The sequence below is a fragment of the Lathyrus oleraceus genome, chromosome 5 (assembly GCF_024323335.1).
Source record: "Lathyrus oleraceus cultivar Zhongwan6 chromosome 5, CAAS_Psat_ZW6_1.0, whole genome shotgun sequence".
In the NCBI taxonomy this organism is placed as follows: domain Eukaryota; kingdom Viridiplantae; phylum Streptophyta; class Magnoliopsida; order Fabales; family Fabaceae; genus Lathyrus; species Lathyrus oleraceus.
Window position 1 is genome coordinate 375,368,034 of NC_066583.1, and position 18,119 is coordinate 375,386,152.

At 39.7% G+C, this 18,119-nt stretch overlaps 1 non-coding gene across 1 annotated transcript; it reads left to right on the plus strand.

Annotated features, from left to right (window-relative positions):
- The first annotated feature begins 16,062 nt into the window (after nucleotides 1–16,062).
- Nucleotides 16,063–16,169, plus strand: LOC127088716 (small nucleolar RNA R71). Its single transcript, XR_007790540.1, has one exon. It is a non-coding gene; the product is annotated as a small nucleolar RNA R71 (small nucleolar RNA).
- Nucleotides 16,170–18,119: the final 1,950 nt, after the last annotated feature.

The window sequence follows — 18,119 nt, forward strand, 5'->3', positions numbered from 1 at the left end:
TTTAGTTTCAAAAAAAAAATGCTCTTGTTTTACTTTCTCTGTTTTGTTTGCATAAACGTCCATTGATTTAATTCGAATTAATATATGCATTTGGATATGATCGATGTTTACCAAAAATGCGTGCATAAAATAGAAATAGCGATTACTACTAGGCTTCAGGATCGAGGAGAAGGTCTAATCATGCTTTCCAATGAATCCGTTGCTAATCCTATTCCCCAGCAAAGCCAGTCATTCCCAGAAGAGAGTGGCATTACTAGACAAATGGGTCATCTCTTCCACCCCCAGCCAGGCTTCTGTTGAACATTTCTACCATCAGACAGAAATCAAGCATCCCCGGCTAAGAAAGGGTCATCGATACCAGTATCTCCCAACCAGAAGATTGAGATTTGTTTTTCCCAGTAGAGTCCTCAGGAAGAACTTTTCAGATGCATAATTCATTCATTACATCATTTCACAGCATACGCATGCATACATCGTTTGCAGTTATTTTCGAAAGCATAAAACATCTCATGCATCATGACATGGCATGAAGCTAACTTTATTTTTCAGGTTAATTATCTTCCTGATACAGTCAAAATAGAGAGCCATTCAGACGGACATCTTCATCGATTACGTTCAGATTCAGATACACTCCATGTCAACATTCATTCTGACATCCTCCTAACGATGGCATCTATAAGCTCATCCCAGACGTTTATTGCAAATACAACATATACAAATACTATCAGATATAGCCTAGCGTACGGTTCATTCTGATTCAGCTCAACATATGACTCTTTCAACTCAGATGCGATCTAACGTACGATCCATTCCGACCTTCAACAACTCCAATACAGTCTAGCATACGACCCATTTGGACCTTCAAGGCCTCAAATGCTACCTAGCGTACGGTACATTCTGAAGTGTAGTCTGGCGTATGACTACCCCCTTCATCATCAAGTACAGCCTAACGGACGGCTCAGTCTACAACTCAGATACGATCTAGCATACGATCCATTCTGATCCTTCACCCCCAGTAACGATACAGCCTAACGGACGGCTCGTTCCGCAACTCAGATACGATCTAGCGTACGATCCATTCTGATCCTTTATCCCCAGCATATTACTCCTCCAACAATACGGTCTAGCGTACGACCCATTCGGATCTTCATTCCTCAGATACTACCTAGCGTACAGTACATCCCGAGGTGTAGTCTAGCGTGCGACTACTTTTCGTCAGATACAACCTAACAGACGGCTCATTCTGCAACTCAGATACGATCTAGCGTATGATCCATTCTGATTCGTTATCCCCAGTGGCGTATGACCCATTCTAACTCCCCAGTGAAGTCGACGGCCTAATGAATGACTCACTATACGGTCTAGCGTATGACCCAGTGACACCCATGACTTCAGATATCTTCTAACGTACGACGTACTCTGAAGCTCTCATCATCAAACTTCCTAGATGGCATCTTTAAGCCCATCTCCATCAAGACTAACTAATTGACAAGTGCAAATTTTTGGGGCGTTCTAAGTGTTCAATAATCTTCCACCTCCAGACCACGAATGGCGTACATACCATTCTGACTCTCTCGGTTCAAGAATATTGAACAGGGGCAGCTGTCATACCCCAAAATTTGCCCATTAATATTTTAAGACATTTTTCAGGGCATTCCGACTCATTTTTATGACACTGATCTTAAAGGAACAAAGGTCCAGCTCACGAATGGCCCAATCCAGAAAATGGCCCAAACTGGCCTGTTCGCTACACGCTCGCCTAGCGAACGTTCGCTACACGTTCGCTACACGCTCGCCTAGCGAACGTTCGCTACACGCTCGCCTAGAGAACGTTCGCTACACGCTCGCCTAGCGAACGTTCGCTACACGTTCGCTACACGCTCGCCTAGCGAAGCTGACAGACAACAGAAAATTTCGGGCTTCATTCTGAGCCCATTAGGTCATCAAAGGAGTATTATAAATACCCCAACTCCAGAACGAAAAATAAAGAACGAAAAACCGAGACGGAGACGGCCGGAAACCCTGGCATAGCAACCCCGGAGAGTAGCCCAGAGAAGTCGGAGTGAAGAAGCCCTGACGGCCGCTCATCCGCACCGAAGTTACCTCCGCCCAACTCAACCCGATACCAAAAGTGACTTGCCAATTCAGCATTACCACTCCATTGCAAACAGGTTTGTGTATCATTATTGTTTTATGCTTCCAATTTGTAAATCTCTAAATACATAATACATCATGATTGAATTTTTGGATATGTAATTAGACTTTGCATGTGAATTCCAGTACGCCTGAATATCCTGAGTGTTTGACTATATTATTTCTGTAATTGAATGCAATAAGGCATGCAGCATGCTGAGATCATACTGTTCTGAAATTCAAAACCCGCAGCCGCTCACTAGCACATCGCTAAGCGAGCATGTAGCGAGCATTCGCTAGGACCTCGCTAGGCGAGGCAGAGGCGAACGGGACAGCCGTTGATATTTGTTATGTCCTATGCGTAACCTGATCTATTCTATGTTAATTATGCACTATTTTACCTGACATTCATGCTGCTGTGTTTTCTTTTGCGGTGTAATCCTCGATTGCACCCTGATTGGTATTCTAACCCGTTTGCTGAATTTTGTAAAGGTTCACATATCCCAGGAAAAGAGTGTTGTTTAGGCCTTCCACTTTATTTGTGGGATACCCTTATGAAGATCCACCCTAAATTGCTTAATTAATTTTAATGTATTAATTTTAATGTATTAATTTTAATGTATTGATTTTAATGTGGAGATTCATCCTAATCACCTAATTGACTTTAAAATATGACCTTTAAACATGTGATTTTGGACCTCTTTTTGCTGCCCTACGGTATTACGATATAACGGTCATGTCCCGCGAATGTAGGGATACACTTAGCAAAGACCCTTCGGTTAAATCATCATAAAATAAATCATGGTCCCTCGGATGTTGCCTTCGAAAACGCGATTTTGGCCCTCGATGACCCTTCGGTGTAGCCTACGGTTAAATGATGATCGTCCCTTCGAATGCTAAGGTATCCTTACAACTGTTGCCTTCAATGACCTATCGATGACCCTACGATGACCCTTAAACATCCAAAGGGTAAAATTACTTACTTCTCAATAGTAAGGACAGTTTTACCCTCATAAGGATAGGAAACGTTCATAACGACCTTAGGAAGGTATAACTCTCAATTGCTGGATCATAACCTAAAACATTTCCCACCCCTCACACTTTGCAAATCCTAGAAAATCATCACTTGGTATACATTCATACTAGAATCATTACCAAGTTACATTTTTCTAAACCGTTTTCAAAATCAAACGAGATAAATACTTTGTATACATTCATACGAGAATCATTACAAAGTTAAACTCTCTTTTCGAAACATTTTTTAAACAATTCACGAACACTTTTCAGACAAAAATATAAGTGATCCAGCAATTAAGAGCCCATGGATAACCATGGATACAAAGGGTGCTAACACCTTCCCTTTGTATAATGTACCTCCCGAACCCAAAATCTATTGAGGTCTTTCCTGTTCTTTTCCACCTTTCCTTATTGGATAAAAGAAAAGTCGGTGGCGACTCTTGCTATCCGCGACATTGCGATAAAAATCAAAACACCCCAAGTCAGTTCACCGTATGACAACAATAAACCCACCAAGCTAATTAATATAATCAGTTATTCAATTATATCTCATATCAACCAAATAATTAATTAACACACCAAATTAATTAATATAATCAATTATTATACTACTTAACAACCAATTAATTAATTAACACTCCAAATAAATAAAATAAAATATAATAATAATATTATAATAAATAAATACTAAAATTGGGTTGTTACAACTCTCCCCCACTTAAAAGATTTTCGTCCTCGAAAATACCTCAAACGAACAACTCCGGATACGATTCCTTCATCTTATCCTCGAGTTCCCAAGTAATATTTCCATTGGCGACTCCGCCCCATATTACTTTCACCAAAGCAATCTCCTTACCTCGAAGCTTCTTCACTTCTCGATCTTCAATTCGCATAGGTGATGCATCAACCGTCAAATTATCCCGCACTTGAACATCATCTAATGGAAGAACATGCGATGGATCCGCAATGTACCTCCTCAGTTGAGACACATGGAACACATCATGAAGATTAGAAAGTGATGGTGGTAATGCAATCGGATATGCCACTTCACCTATCCTCTCGAAAATCAACTCTCTCTCCCGATTCGTACCAACACAAAGGAGTTCTACACCTTCTACCATAAAGAGCCTCAAAAGGTGCCATTCCAATACTCGAATAGAAACTGTTGTTATACGTAAACTCGATCAAAGGCAAGAAATTATCCCAATTTCCTCCTTGTTCCAAAACACAAGACCTCAAAAGATCTTCAAGTGACTGAATAGTCCTCTCCGCTTGACCATCAGTTTGCGGATGATATGCCGAACTCAAATGCAACTTCGTACCCAAAGCACCTTGCAAACCTTCCCAAAATCTCGAAGTGAACCTCAGATCTCTATCCGAAACAATGCTCGACGGAATACCATGTAAACACACAATCCTTTCGATGTACAACTTAGTAAGTCTTTCCATCGAATAATCCATCCTCATCGGAATAAAATGAGCACATTTCATCAACCTGTCCACAACGACCCAAATCGCCTCACAATTACTCAATGTCCTCGACAAGCCCGAAACAAAATCCATAGAGATACTATCCCACTTCCACTCGGGAATAGATAACGGTTGCATCAAACCAGACGACTTTTGATGTTCAATCTTTAACTTTTGACAAGTCAAACATGAATACACAAATTCCGCTACATCCTTCTTCATGCCTTGCCACTAAAACATCTTCCTCAAGTCTTGATACATTTTAGTAGCACCAGGATGAATACTCAGACCACTTCTATTCCCTTCCTCAAGAATCCTCTTTCTCAAATCCGCAATATTCGGAACACAAACTCGATCACGACACCTCATGATACCATTCTCATCAATCCGAAAGTCACCACCTTAGCCTTGATTAATCAATGTCATAACATCGACTAATTTCAAATCTGACTTCTGACCTTCTCTAATCTCGTCAAGAATGTCACACGTAAGCTTCAACATACCAAGCTTAACACACGAAGACGTCGCTTCACAAGCCAAACTCAAATCTCTAAATTGCTCCAACAATTCAAACTCTCGAATCATCAACATAGACATGTGCAATGACTTTCTACTCAATGCATCGGCTACAACATTCGCCTTTCCAGGATGATAATTCAAACCAAAATCATAATCTTTCAAGAATTCTAACCATCTCCTTTGCCTCATATTCAATTCTTTCTGATCGAACAAGTACTTCAAACTCTTGTGATCACTAAACACACCAAATCTCGATCCAAACAAGTAATGTCTCCAAAGCTTCAACACAAACACCACGGCGACCAACTCTAAATCATGCGTCAGACTTACCAAGGAAACTTCTAATCTCAGCCACAGACTTAGGAGCTTCTCACTGAGATACAACTTCAATCTTCGTAGGATCCACAGAAATACCACCACTCGAAATCACATGTCCAAGAAAACTTACTTCACTCAACCAAAATTCACATTTGGAGAGTTTAGCAAACAACTTCCTCCCTTTCAACACCGATAACACAACCCTCAAATGCTCGGCATGATCCTCTTTACTCTTGGAATAAATCAATATATCATCGATGAACACAACAACAAACTTATCCAGATAATCATGAAAATTCTATTCATATACTCCATAAATACACCAGGTGCATTAACCACACCAAAAGGCATCACGGAGTACTCGTAGTGCCCATTCCTTGTCCGAAATGTAGTCTTTTGAATATCCTCGGCCTTTACACGAATCTGATGATACCCAGACCTCAAATCAATTTTGGTAAACACACAAGCTCTAACCAGCTGATCCATCAGATCGTCAATCCTCAGAAGTGGATACTTGTTCTTAATCGTCACTTTGTTCAGTTGTCTATAATCAACACATAATCTCATAGAACCTTCTTTCTTCTTGACCAACAGAACAGGTGCACCCCACGGCGATACACTAGGACGAATAAACTTCTCCTCGAGCAAGTCTTCAAGTTGACTCTTCAACTCCTTCAACTCACAAGCAGACATCCTATAGGGAGCCATCGATACAGGACTAGTTCCAGGAACTAAATCAATCAAAAACTCAACCTCACGTTCCGGCGGTAAATCACTTATATCTTCCGGAAATACCTCCGCAAACTCACAAACAATTGGCAATTCTTCAATCGTCCTCTTCTCACGAATATCCAAAGTTGCCAACAACATAAACAACTCGGCACCATCTTGCACCGATTCATCAACTTGCATAGCAGACACAAACCAATCTTCCTTCGCACCAACCTCAGGAAAAATAATCATCTTCTCGAAAACAGTTAACTAGCCAACACTGCACTCTCGCATGCAACAACATAATGTCCAAGCTCGATACAATTGGAACATTCAAGATAAGCAGACGCTTCTCCCCTACTTATTTCATTCCCAACCTGCCAATGGAAAATAAAACAAGCATCGACAGTGTTCTCACACACATGTCGCATACTAGGGGAACAAACATAATTAAACAACCTGGCCGGACGGACCAACCAGACAAACAATATTGATCGTGTCAGATACACAAATCAAATACAACGGGATGGAAAACTATAACGACTATTGACCAATTGGTCGACCATGCTCTGATACCACTAATGTAACGTCCTTTTTTCTACCCCAAAATACTTAACATATAATCAGAGTAAATAAGCACGCATATAAACTAAAGGGCGTCACATCGACGTTTTCAAAAACTAAAAGCTTTCAAACACCAAACATCATTCGTCATCAATATACAATACACCTGGTCATTTAAAATAACACATTTCAATTGTCATGAATATTCAAGAATATGCGTTCGCAGCGGAAAAGAATGAATACTCATGCATTTCATACAATGATCCATGTCCCATACCATGATCATCTCTCAATAATCTCCTCAAGATAAAATAAAATCATATCCAGAATATTTGGCATGATGGCCTCTCCAACAGCAATTTCAAATAAATATGTTCACAAGTAATAACGTAATGTATATCCAAATAAGATATGAGTTCAATACTAACAATCTACCCCGTGTTACATGACCAGAGCATTGACTCATTACCTAGTCTTCAACTAAAATACGGAAACTCTCCGGCTAATCTCGAGGGAGCTACCGTCCACTTACTTCAGCAATACTACTCCTGAGTATCTGCACGATACCCATGTAAAGGTAACATTCAAATAGAAAGGGTGAGAATTCAAATCATTATGAAGAAGTATAATAAAGCACAATGATTAAATCAACAATTAAAGGAATTCATCACACTTCCTATAACCATGTAAATAATACTAACCAATATTTATTTCACATGTTTCAAACATTCATCAAAACTCAAGAAGTATAATATTCGAATCCAATATTATATTCACAAATATACACACAACTACAACTATCACATAATCACATATTTTTCCAAATTATGTATCCATGCATCACCAAATTCAATTACTAAATCTCATACACACCTCACAATCACATCAATGCAAACATTCAATTATCACATGACTCTAATGTGACTCAACGCAAGACATGTGACTCTATAGATATACGGTACCTCAATGTGAACCCAACGTTTCACCGCTTTCCGATTCAATATCTAGAATCCAAGCCACGCTTCCAATCCGGACAAGATCAAAGCCACCACGCCTATTTCCAATTAAGGATCAACGTCTGCTACGCCTATTTCCAATTAAGGATCAACGTCTATCTACCACGCCTATTTCCAATTAAGGATCAACGTGTGCTACGTCTATTTCCAATTAAGGATCATCGTCTATTGTGAACCCACAGTTTCACCGCTTCCACTATGAAGTCGACCATGCCATGAATGAATGTACAAATACCAATACATATGCAATTAAGATCATCTCTACCATCTTAACATTCCACATATCATCATAATTCAACTCTATGAATTATCCACCAATGGTACATATACACATTCATAATAAATACACCATTCATAACAAATACACCATTCATAACAAATACACCATTCATATAATATGCAATTAAGATCATTTAAAGTGGTAAGGCAATAAAAACCTGCTCCAATCGGAGGGTTGAATAAAATGCAAAGCGGAAATGAAAATGGCGGCAGGATTAACTTCTTTCCAAAGTGCTCCAAACTCGATTATAGACTCGATCACAGACTTGATTACACAATTGTGGTGACACTCCAATGCGAAGCGATTACCACTTTAAAATATTGAATATATGTCTAAGTGAAACTAAGTTTGCTCTAAGCTTGCATCTGCTCTAAGTTTGGATGATTAAACAAATGAATTCGAGTCTTTATTTATAGGCAAGTAAAATAATGAAAAAGACAAGGATGCCCTTCAGTTTGAAATTGGGAGGGAAAACTTTTCCTCTTGTGGCGCCCGCCACAAGTACATGGCGCCCGCCATAAGTCCAAATTGTGGCGCCTTAGTGGAAGTAATGGGGAACATGGGAGTTGAGGTAAGTTGAGCTGTGACACGTCATGGCTGGACCTATGGCGCCAGCCACAGTGGGAGCCACAAGTGCAAAATGCTGAATTTTAGGGGTTTTAGCTCATTTTCACTCCTTTTCTCGATCGGGGCTCCGATTAAAGTAAAAACCTGAAAAACAAAGAGAAACATAGTAGTAACACAACAAAATAACAATAAAACTACTAAAATGCATGCGAAATCGGAGTCGAAAATACGGTGAATTTCAGTGTCATCAAACTCTCCCGCACTTAAGCTTTTTCTTGTCCTCAAGCAAAACACTAAAAAGCTCACAAAAGAAGAACAGGTGTCAACGATTGATTCGGGCTAGAAAGATTTCTAAGTTCAAGTCGGGATGTAGTGATAGGTACTAACTGAGTGAACTAAGGGTATCATGATGACACTTATCCGCAAACACGGACATAAACTTCATTCCTATATTAACCAACCCATATCATCCCACAATACCTAGGCCTGCCTCTTCATCTCTTTTTGTGTCCTTTTCATTCAGGCGCAATCACATTAAGCCCGTTATCTGTACATGCTTCATAGCAGAGTGACCTGTTAGTGATTATGATCCAAACCTGGGTTTCTTGGCACATAAATATGTGTAAACCCTTTTATTTGACCCAACTGCAGTTGTGGGGGATTGGATCGTAATCCGCCCTACCGAGTTCAGCGCCAGATACCTCTGAACCAACTAACAGCAGGTGATGTTTTTCTTTTTCTTTTTGTAGCAATTTTTTACAACTCTTTGGTTTAAATGACTTTGTGAGGGCCACCTATACCGGATTTGCCTTTTTGCTTTCTTTTATTTATTTATTTCACTGGATCATTCACTTATGTTCATCGGTCCCCTACGTAGAGGATGTGTAGGCCGGAGGTGTATGTTGGGATAAACTACTGAGGACTTATACTGAAATGATGATTAAGGCCATGGTATATGGGGTTTCGGGAATGATTCCTATATTTACGAAGTCTATGGTGCTAAAACAATACTGATGTTTCATAAAGTTCTCCCAAGTCACCGCATCCTTACTCAAACCCGTCTTAAAAACCCAAAAACTTTCAGAATAACACTTTTTTCTTTTGCAATTTTTTTTTGGTAGGGCTAAAGGTATGGGGAGATTAGACTGTACTAAAAATACACTATACTGGTGACTCGTCAGACTCATGCATTATCTAAAACACTAAAAGCAAAATAAGCAACTAAAAAGCAATAAATAAAAATAAACAAACTATCTAAAAACAACAAAGAAAAGAGATAAAGAAAAGCGATAAAGTCTCCTCCCACACTTAAATCGAACATTCTCCCCAATGTTTCGAAATAAGATAAGGGGAGAGTCACCTGACATCCTACTACTGACCACTGGTGCCTTCGCCATCCTGAGGTGGACGACGGGATCGGGTACGACGACGGTCTCTCTGATCCATCCTAGCTTGTAAGGCATCCTGAGCAGTCCTCACCTCTCAAAGGTTACCCAAAATGGAACCCTGAGTGTTTTCTATGAGTGCAGTATGTTGACGGTGGTAGTGTTGCTGACGGGCTTGCGTATTTGTGATCGTAAGCAGGGACTGTACAACAGTCTCATAGGATCTATGTGTCCTCCGCTGGGATTCTTGCATGAAGCTCATGTTGTCCTCCAGTTGTTGTTGAATGGTAGAGAGTAGGTCGTCACACATTTGCTCTCTAGCCATGTGGTCACGCCACATCTCCTCTGTAATATAAAAGCCAGGAGCAGGACCTGCAAAAGAAGAAGATGGTGTAGTGTATGGTGGTGAAGGGTGATGGGGGGACACATGAGGTACGGGAGATCGCTCTCGCCGATCATATTCTTCATCAGTGTTGTGTCCCTCCGCATCAGGAACATTAGGAGGAAGTGGACCGAAAACAGGTGGAGCATCTAAAACATAGGTCTAATTCCTTTCATCATGTACATCAGTACGTCTAGTGCATGGTAAGACAACAGATGAGATAGCTACGCCATGAACCATAAGTACATAGCCTTCTTCTCTCCTTAATCGGCACAACTTCATATCTCTCAGAAATTTTAGGTTGATTGTGCGAGGAGGTAGGGGATCTAGGGTAGCTATCTCATTGTTCAGGTTAAGCGTTAGGGGTGGTCTGGAAACCCAATAGGTCACCGAACTCTTTCTGGATGAAAGAGTACTCAACTCCAAAGAGCCTGAAAGCAGCATACCCATCTGGTCCAGAGTAAAAGTCATAATCAAATGAACTGAGGAACTCCAATGTCAAGTTCCTGTAGGTGTTACTCAGGTCGTCAACGAACTCGTCCTAATGGAGTTGGTGGCTCAGAAATCGGATACTCGGCTCGATACCCAAGGCTTCCATGCAGTGCTGATCTGGATAGCGTGTGGACGCCATAGGGCGCTCGTAAAGAGCTATATAGCACTCTCTCTGAGCATCATCTCTATAGGCTACATGCATATCGTCGAAGTCCTGCATCCTATAAAAGTTAGGAAAAAGGGATCTTGAAAATACAAACCATTCAAATATTTAGTCTCGATGAAAATATGATAAAAATAAAAATAAAAAAAATAAAATAAAGTAAATGCAAAAAGGTAAAATAAAAAACCATGGGTTGCCTCCCAAGCAGCGCTTGTTTAACGTCATTAGTTTGACGATCGGAATTTATACACCTGTAGTAGTAGGAATCGATGGATCAATCAGAGTATGGCTTGAGTAGTCTGTTGGAATGTCCCCTCCTTCGTAGAGCTTCAGTCTTTGTCCATTTACAATGAATGGACTACAAGTTTCGTTCTTGATTTCTACGGCTCTGGATCTCAGAATCTTGGATACTTCGAAAGGGCCAGTCCATCTTGAGCGCAACTTCCCTAGGAAGAGTCGTAACCTAGAGTTGAACAGGAGAACAGGGTCGCCTATATTGAAATCTTTCTTTACTATTCTTTTGTCGTGCCAGACTTTTGTTCTCTCTTTGTAAATTTTGGCATTCTCGTAGGCAGATTGCCTGAGTTCTTCTAGTTTGTGAATGTCCAGGATACGCTTTTCACCTGCGGTCAGGTAGTCTAAATTCAAGTTTTTAATGGCCCAATAGGCCTTATGCTCTAATTAGAAAGGTAAGTGACATGATTTTTCATAAACTAGTTGGTATGGAGTTGTTTTTATAGGGGTTTTGAAAGCGGTTCGGTAGGCCCATAATGCTTCTTGAAGCTTCTGAGACCAGTCTCTCCTAGAGATAGAAACAGTTTTTTCTAGGATTTGTTTTATCTCCCTATTGGATACTTCTACTTGGCCACTAGTCTGTGGGTGGTATGGTGTTGCTACTCTATGCCTAACTCCATATTTTCTTAAAAGTTTATCAAATATTCTCGATATGAAGTGTGATCCTCCATCGCTTATGACTAAACGTGGTATTCCAAATCTAGGGAATATATAGTTCTTAAATAGCTTGATCACCACCCTAGTATCGTTTGTGGGTGCAGCTATGGCTTCAATCCACTTAGATACGTAGTCTACAGCTACTAAGATATACTTATTTCCTAAGGATGGTGGGAAAGGTCCCATGAAATCTATACCTCATATGTCGAAGAGTTCTACTTCCTGAACGTTTCTTAGAGGCATTTCATCACGCCTTGAAATGTTTCCAGTGTGTTGGCATCTATCACATTTGACAATGCAAGCATAGACATCACGCCACATGGTAGGCCAGAATAGGCCAGCTTGAAGAATCTTGGCGTTTGTCTTAGAGGTGCTCGCATGTCCACCATAGGGTGCGGAGTGACAATGCTCAATTATACTCTTTACCTCCTCTTCTGGAACGCAACGAAGAAAAATGCCATCTTTACCCCTTTTGAAAAGGAGCGGCTCGTCCCAATAAAAGTTTCTCACATCGTGGAAGAATTTCTTCTTGTGGTGGTAGTCAAGATCAGGGGGTACGATATCAGCAGCTAGGTAATTAACAAAGTCTGCATACCATGGCACATTACTTATTGCTAAGGAATTTTGGAAGTGCTCATGAGGGCTTAGGTTATCGTCTTCAATGGTTTCTAGTCTAGCTATCAGTCTATCATAGGCAAAATCATCATTTATGGGTACTAAGTCTGGTTTTAGGTGTTCTAGCCTAGAAAGGTGATCAACTACTACATTTTCAGTGCCTTTTTTTATCTCTTATATCTAAATCAAACTCTTGTAGTAACAGAATCCATCGGAGTAACCTGGGCTTGGCATCTTTTTTACTTAATAGGTAACGAATGACAGCATGATCAGTGTAAACTATAATTTTTGCTCCTACTAGATAAGATCTAAATTTGTCTATAGCAAAAACTACAACGAGTAATTCCTTTTCAGTTGTTGCATAGTTAAGTTGGGCAGCGTCTAGGGTTCTACGGGCATAATAAATGGCATGTAATTTTTTATCTTTCCTTTGTCCTAGAACGGCTCCAACCGCATAATCACTAGCATCGCACATTATCTCAAAAGGTTCTGACCAATCAGGTGGTTTCATAATGGGTGCTAATACTAATGCTTGCTTTAAAATATTAAATGCGGCATTACATTTTCCATCGAAAATGAATTCAACATCTTTCATTAAAAGTCCAATTAAAGGTTTAGTTATTTTGGAGAAGTCCTTGATAAAACACCGGTAGAATCCAGCGTGTCCAAGAAAGCTTCAGACTTCTCTGATAGTTTGAGGTTTTCTATAACTTCTATCTTAGCTCTATCTACCTCTATATCTTTTTCGGAAACTATATGTCCTAAAACAATTCCTTCGGTCACCATGAAATGATATTTTTCCCAGTTTAGCACGAGGTTTACCTCCACGCATCTTTCCAGGATTTTCTCAAGGTTAGCAAGACAATTGTGGAAATCAAATCCGCAAACTGAGAAATCATCCATAAACACTTCCATGATACCATCTAGGTAATCTGCAAAGATCGACATCATGCAACGTTGGAAAGTAGCTGGGGAGTTACAGAGGCCGAATGGCATTCGTCTGTAGGAAAAAGTTCCATAAGGGCATGTAAAGGTAGTTTTTCCTTAATCTTCGGGGTGGATAGGTATTTGGAAAAATCCAAAGTATCCATCTAGATAGAAGAAGTAAGAGTGTTTGGCTAGACGCTCCAACATCTGGTCTATAAATGGTAAAGGGAAATGATCCTTCCTGGTTGCTTTATTTAATTTTCTGTAATCTATACACATCCGCCATCCTCCTTCTAACCGTTTTGCTACATCTTCGCCTTTATCGTTTTGCACGACTGTGATGCCTCCCTTTTTAGGTACTACATGCACAGGGCTCACCCACTTACTATCTGAGATCTGATAGATTATACCTGCCTCAAGTAACTTAAGAACTTCTTTTTTAACAACATCACTCATTATAGGGTTTATTCTTCTCTGATGTTCTCTGGAGGGTTTTGAATCTTCTTCGAGCGAAATCTGATGCATGCATACGAATGGGCTTATACCTTTCAGGTCAGAGATATTATATCTTAAGGCTGAGGGATATCTTCGTAAAACGTCTAAAAGTTTGTCTGTTTCCTCTCGGCTCAAGGTAGCACTGACTATAACTGGACGGTTCATCTCTTCATCGAGGAACTCATATCTCAGATTCTTAGACAGTTCCTTAAGGTCTAAGGTTGGTTTCTTAGGGCATGGCATAAGATCTGGGGTAAGGGATAAACATTCGTAAAGATTATCATCGATGTAGGGTTTCTTAAAGTCATCATCTTCCATTATGAGAGTTGATGGTAACTTAATTGTTTTTATAATTTCTTCTTGTTGTAATTCCCTAACGCATTCATCAATGATATCTAAGGCATAACATGCGTATCCCATCACAGGTGCCATAAGAAATTTCGAAAGTATAAATTCTATTTTCTCGTCACCTACCTCAAAGGTCAACTTTCCTCTCTTGACATCTATTATGGCTCCTGCAGTTGATAAGAATGGTCTACCTAGAAGGATTGGTATATCATTGTCCTCTTTGATGTCCATGACAACAAAATCAGTAGGGATAAATAACTGACCTATCCTAACAGGGACATCTTCTAAAATGCCTATCGGATACTTAACAGATCTATCGGCTAACTGAAGTGACATCTTAGTAGGTTGTAGTTCTCTTAAGTTTAACCTCTCACAAACCGCTAAAGGCATTAAGCTCACACTATCTCCTAAGTCTAGAAAAGCTTTTTCGATGACATGACTACCCAAAAGACAAGGAATGGAGAAATTTCCAGGATCTTTATCCTTTTTAGCTAATTTATTCTCGGAAATGGAATTACATTCCAAGGGCTTCAGATCATCAAGTCTACGTTTGTTGGTAAGGATGTCTTTGAGAAATTTTGCATAAGAAGGTATCTGGGTGATGGCTTTTGTGAAAGGGATTTCTACATGAAGTTTTTCTATAACTTTAATAAATTTTTGATATTGGCTATTGATCTGGGTTTGTTTGAGTCTTTGCGGATATGGTATAGGTGGTTTATATGGCGGGGGTGGTACGTAAGTTTTATCTTTAGGTTTTTCTCCTTTTCTTTGACCTTCCTGTTTTTCAGATTCCTCTGGTTCCTTTACTTCGTCCGGGGGTTTGGTATATTCCTTAGAAGTTTCGGGTTCACTCAATCTTGGGTTTGGTGGCTCATCGTAAGTGTTCCCACTTCGTAGGGTAATGGAATTGGCTTGTCCTCTCGGATTTTGTTGAGGTTGTCCAGGGAACTGTCCTCCAGGTGTAGTCTGAGGGGCTTGGTTTAAAGCTACCTGAGAGATCTGGGTTTCAAGCATCTTGGTATGGGTAACTATTTGGTCAACCTTAGTTCCTAACTGAGTAATCAGTTCGTTAACGTGAATGTTTTGGTTCATGAACTCTTTGTTTTGTTGAGTTTGAGCAGTGATAAAATTTTCCATGATTTTCTCAAGGCTCGGCTTTGGTGGTACAAGTTGCATAGGTTGATTTGGTCTTGGGGCTTGATAACCAGTTTGTCTCGGAGGTGCATTATTTTGGATAGGGTTATTGTTTTTATAGGAGAAGTTCGGGTGATTCCTCCATCCAGGGTTATAAGTATTCGAATATGGGTTCCCTTTGGTGTAGTTCACTTGCTTAGAGTGGGTTTCGTTTAATAGACTGCATTCTGCAAATCGGTGTCCTTTGGTTCCACATATCTCACAATCCGACGAAACTGCGACTACAGTATTCGGGTTTATGCACATATGCTCGATCCTTAAGGGCTAATGCGTCCATTTTAGCTTGCATCATGTATATAGGGCTTAGTTCATGCACTCATCCTTGGGCTTCCTTCTTCTCAACTGTCACTCGTTCGACTCCCCATGATTGATGGTTTTGAGCCATATCTTCGATGAGGGCACTAGCTTCAGGATAAGGTTTGTTCATCAGCGCACCGCCTGCGGCAGCGTCGATGGTCATCTTAGTGTTATAATGAAGTCCATTATAGAAGGTCTGAATGATTAACCAATTTTCTAAACCATGATGTGGGCATGCTCTTAACAACTATTTATATCTCTCCCAAGCTTCGAACATCGATTCTCCTTGGTTCTGAGTAAATCTAGTTATATGGTTTCGAAGGACGGCGGTCTTACTTGGGGGAAAATATCTAGCAAGGAATACTCTTCTAAGGTTATCCCAAGTCGTAATAGAATTGGGTGGAAGGGAATCTAACCATGATAGGGCTTTATCTCTGAGGGAAAAAGGGAATAATCTTAAACGGATTGCCTCAGGAGAAGCTCCGTTGGTTTTAAAAGTGTCTGCTAATTGGAGAAAGATTTTTAGATGTTGGTTTGGGTTCTCAGTAGCGAGACCTGCGAATTGTCTCTGTTGCACTAGTTGCAACAAAGAGGGTTTAAGTTCGAAATTATTAGCTGGGATGGTTGGGTTTACTATACTAGAACTAGGTTCTTCGTTGGATGGTTGGGCGAAGTCCTTAAGAGGTCTTTGGTTTTGATCTTCGGCCATAGCTCTCCTAATTCTATGGAAAAATAAACATGCGCGAGCGTAACGTTCAGGTACCGCCAGAGGGTATACTAAGCTTCCGGTGCTGCGAGCTTTTCGCATTGACCGGCGGGAAATAACCTAAGTCCAAACGATATAACAACAGGGTAATGAAATTTGACGAAATTGATCCCCGGAAACAGTGCCAAAAGCTTGATGCGTGTTTTTCACAAGTATACGAACACGTCAGAGTAATATAAAAGATTGTCGAATCCACAAAGACCAAGTGTCAATCTATCGTTATCTATTGTTATGGTGTTTATCTAAGGTAATCAAAATAGGGGTTTTTAGAGTGTGCAATGAAAAGTAAAGTGTTGAATAAAGTTCAATTAATAAAGACAGGCTCGAACGTAATTCATGTAATCAATAGATAATCCAAGTACTTGCTAATAGAACTACTTATGGGCAGTGTTTCCTACTTTGAAAAGAACCAATTTAACAAGAACTGTCGCTTTTGCGTATTCAGAACCGAGTTGTACTCCCTAATCAAACCCTCTTATTGTCACTTATAAAAAGGCGCGCACTCGTTAGAGTAGTAAACCTATTTTTAAGAAATATAGTATCTTGACTAAGTTGAAAAGTATTTTAACCTGGATTTCTTAACCAAAAGAGGTTCTCACAAACCAGACTCTAAACTTATAAACGCGTCCGAAAATAGTTTTAAAATCTCTTTTCTTCTTAAGTTAAAAACTCCTAATGAACTAAACAAAGCGCTTTTGCTGTATTTGAAATAGTTAAAAACAATTAAGTTTAAATAGACGTTGGACGGATTTCGATCTTACCCAACAGAAATTAAGTGCGGGAAAACTTAAGTTGAAAGTTAAAATAGCCCTTAAGTGTTTCTACGAACAATTGTACGGATTATCGGTTTAATTACAATCCTTACATTCTAACCTTATAGGTTTAGTTAGACATGGTAAAGTAAAAGTGCATTAATTTAAATAAAAGTAGTGCGAGTGCGGAAATTAAATAAAAGTAGTGCGAGTGCGGAAAGTAAATAAAAGTAGTGCGAGTGCGGAAATTAAATAAAGTAAAGCGAGTGCGAGAAATAAATAAAAGTAAAGCGAGTGCGAGAAATAAATAAAGTAAAGCGAGTGCGAGAAATAAATAAAGTAAAGAGAGTGCGAGAAAATAAATAAAGTAAAGCGAGTGCGAGAAATAAATAAAGTAAAGACAGTGCAAGAAAATAAATAAAGTAAAGCGAGTGCGAGAAATAAATAAAGTAAAGACAGTGCGAGAAAATAAATAGATAAAGGCAAGGCAATAAAAACCTGCTCCAAACGGAGGGTTGAATAAAATGCAAAGCGGAAATGAAAATGGCGGCAGGATTAACTTCCTTCCAAAGTGATCCAAACTCGATTACAGACTCAATCATAGACTTGATTACACAATTGTGGTAACACCCCAATGCGAAGCGATTACCACTTTAAAATACTGAATATATGTCTAAGTGAAACTAAGTTTGCTCTAAGCTTGCATCTGCTCTAAGTTTGGATGATTAAACAAATGAATTTGAGTCTCTATTTATAG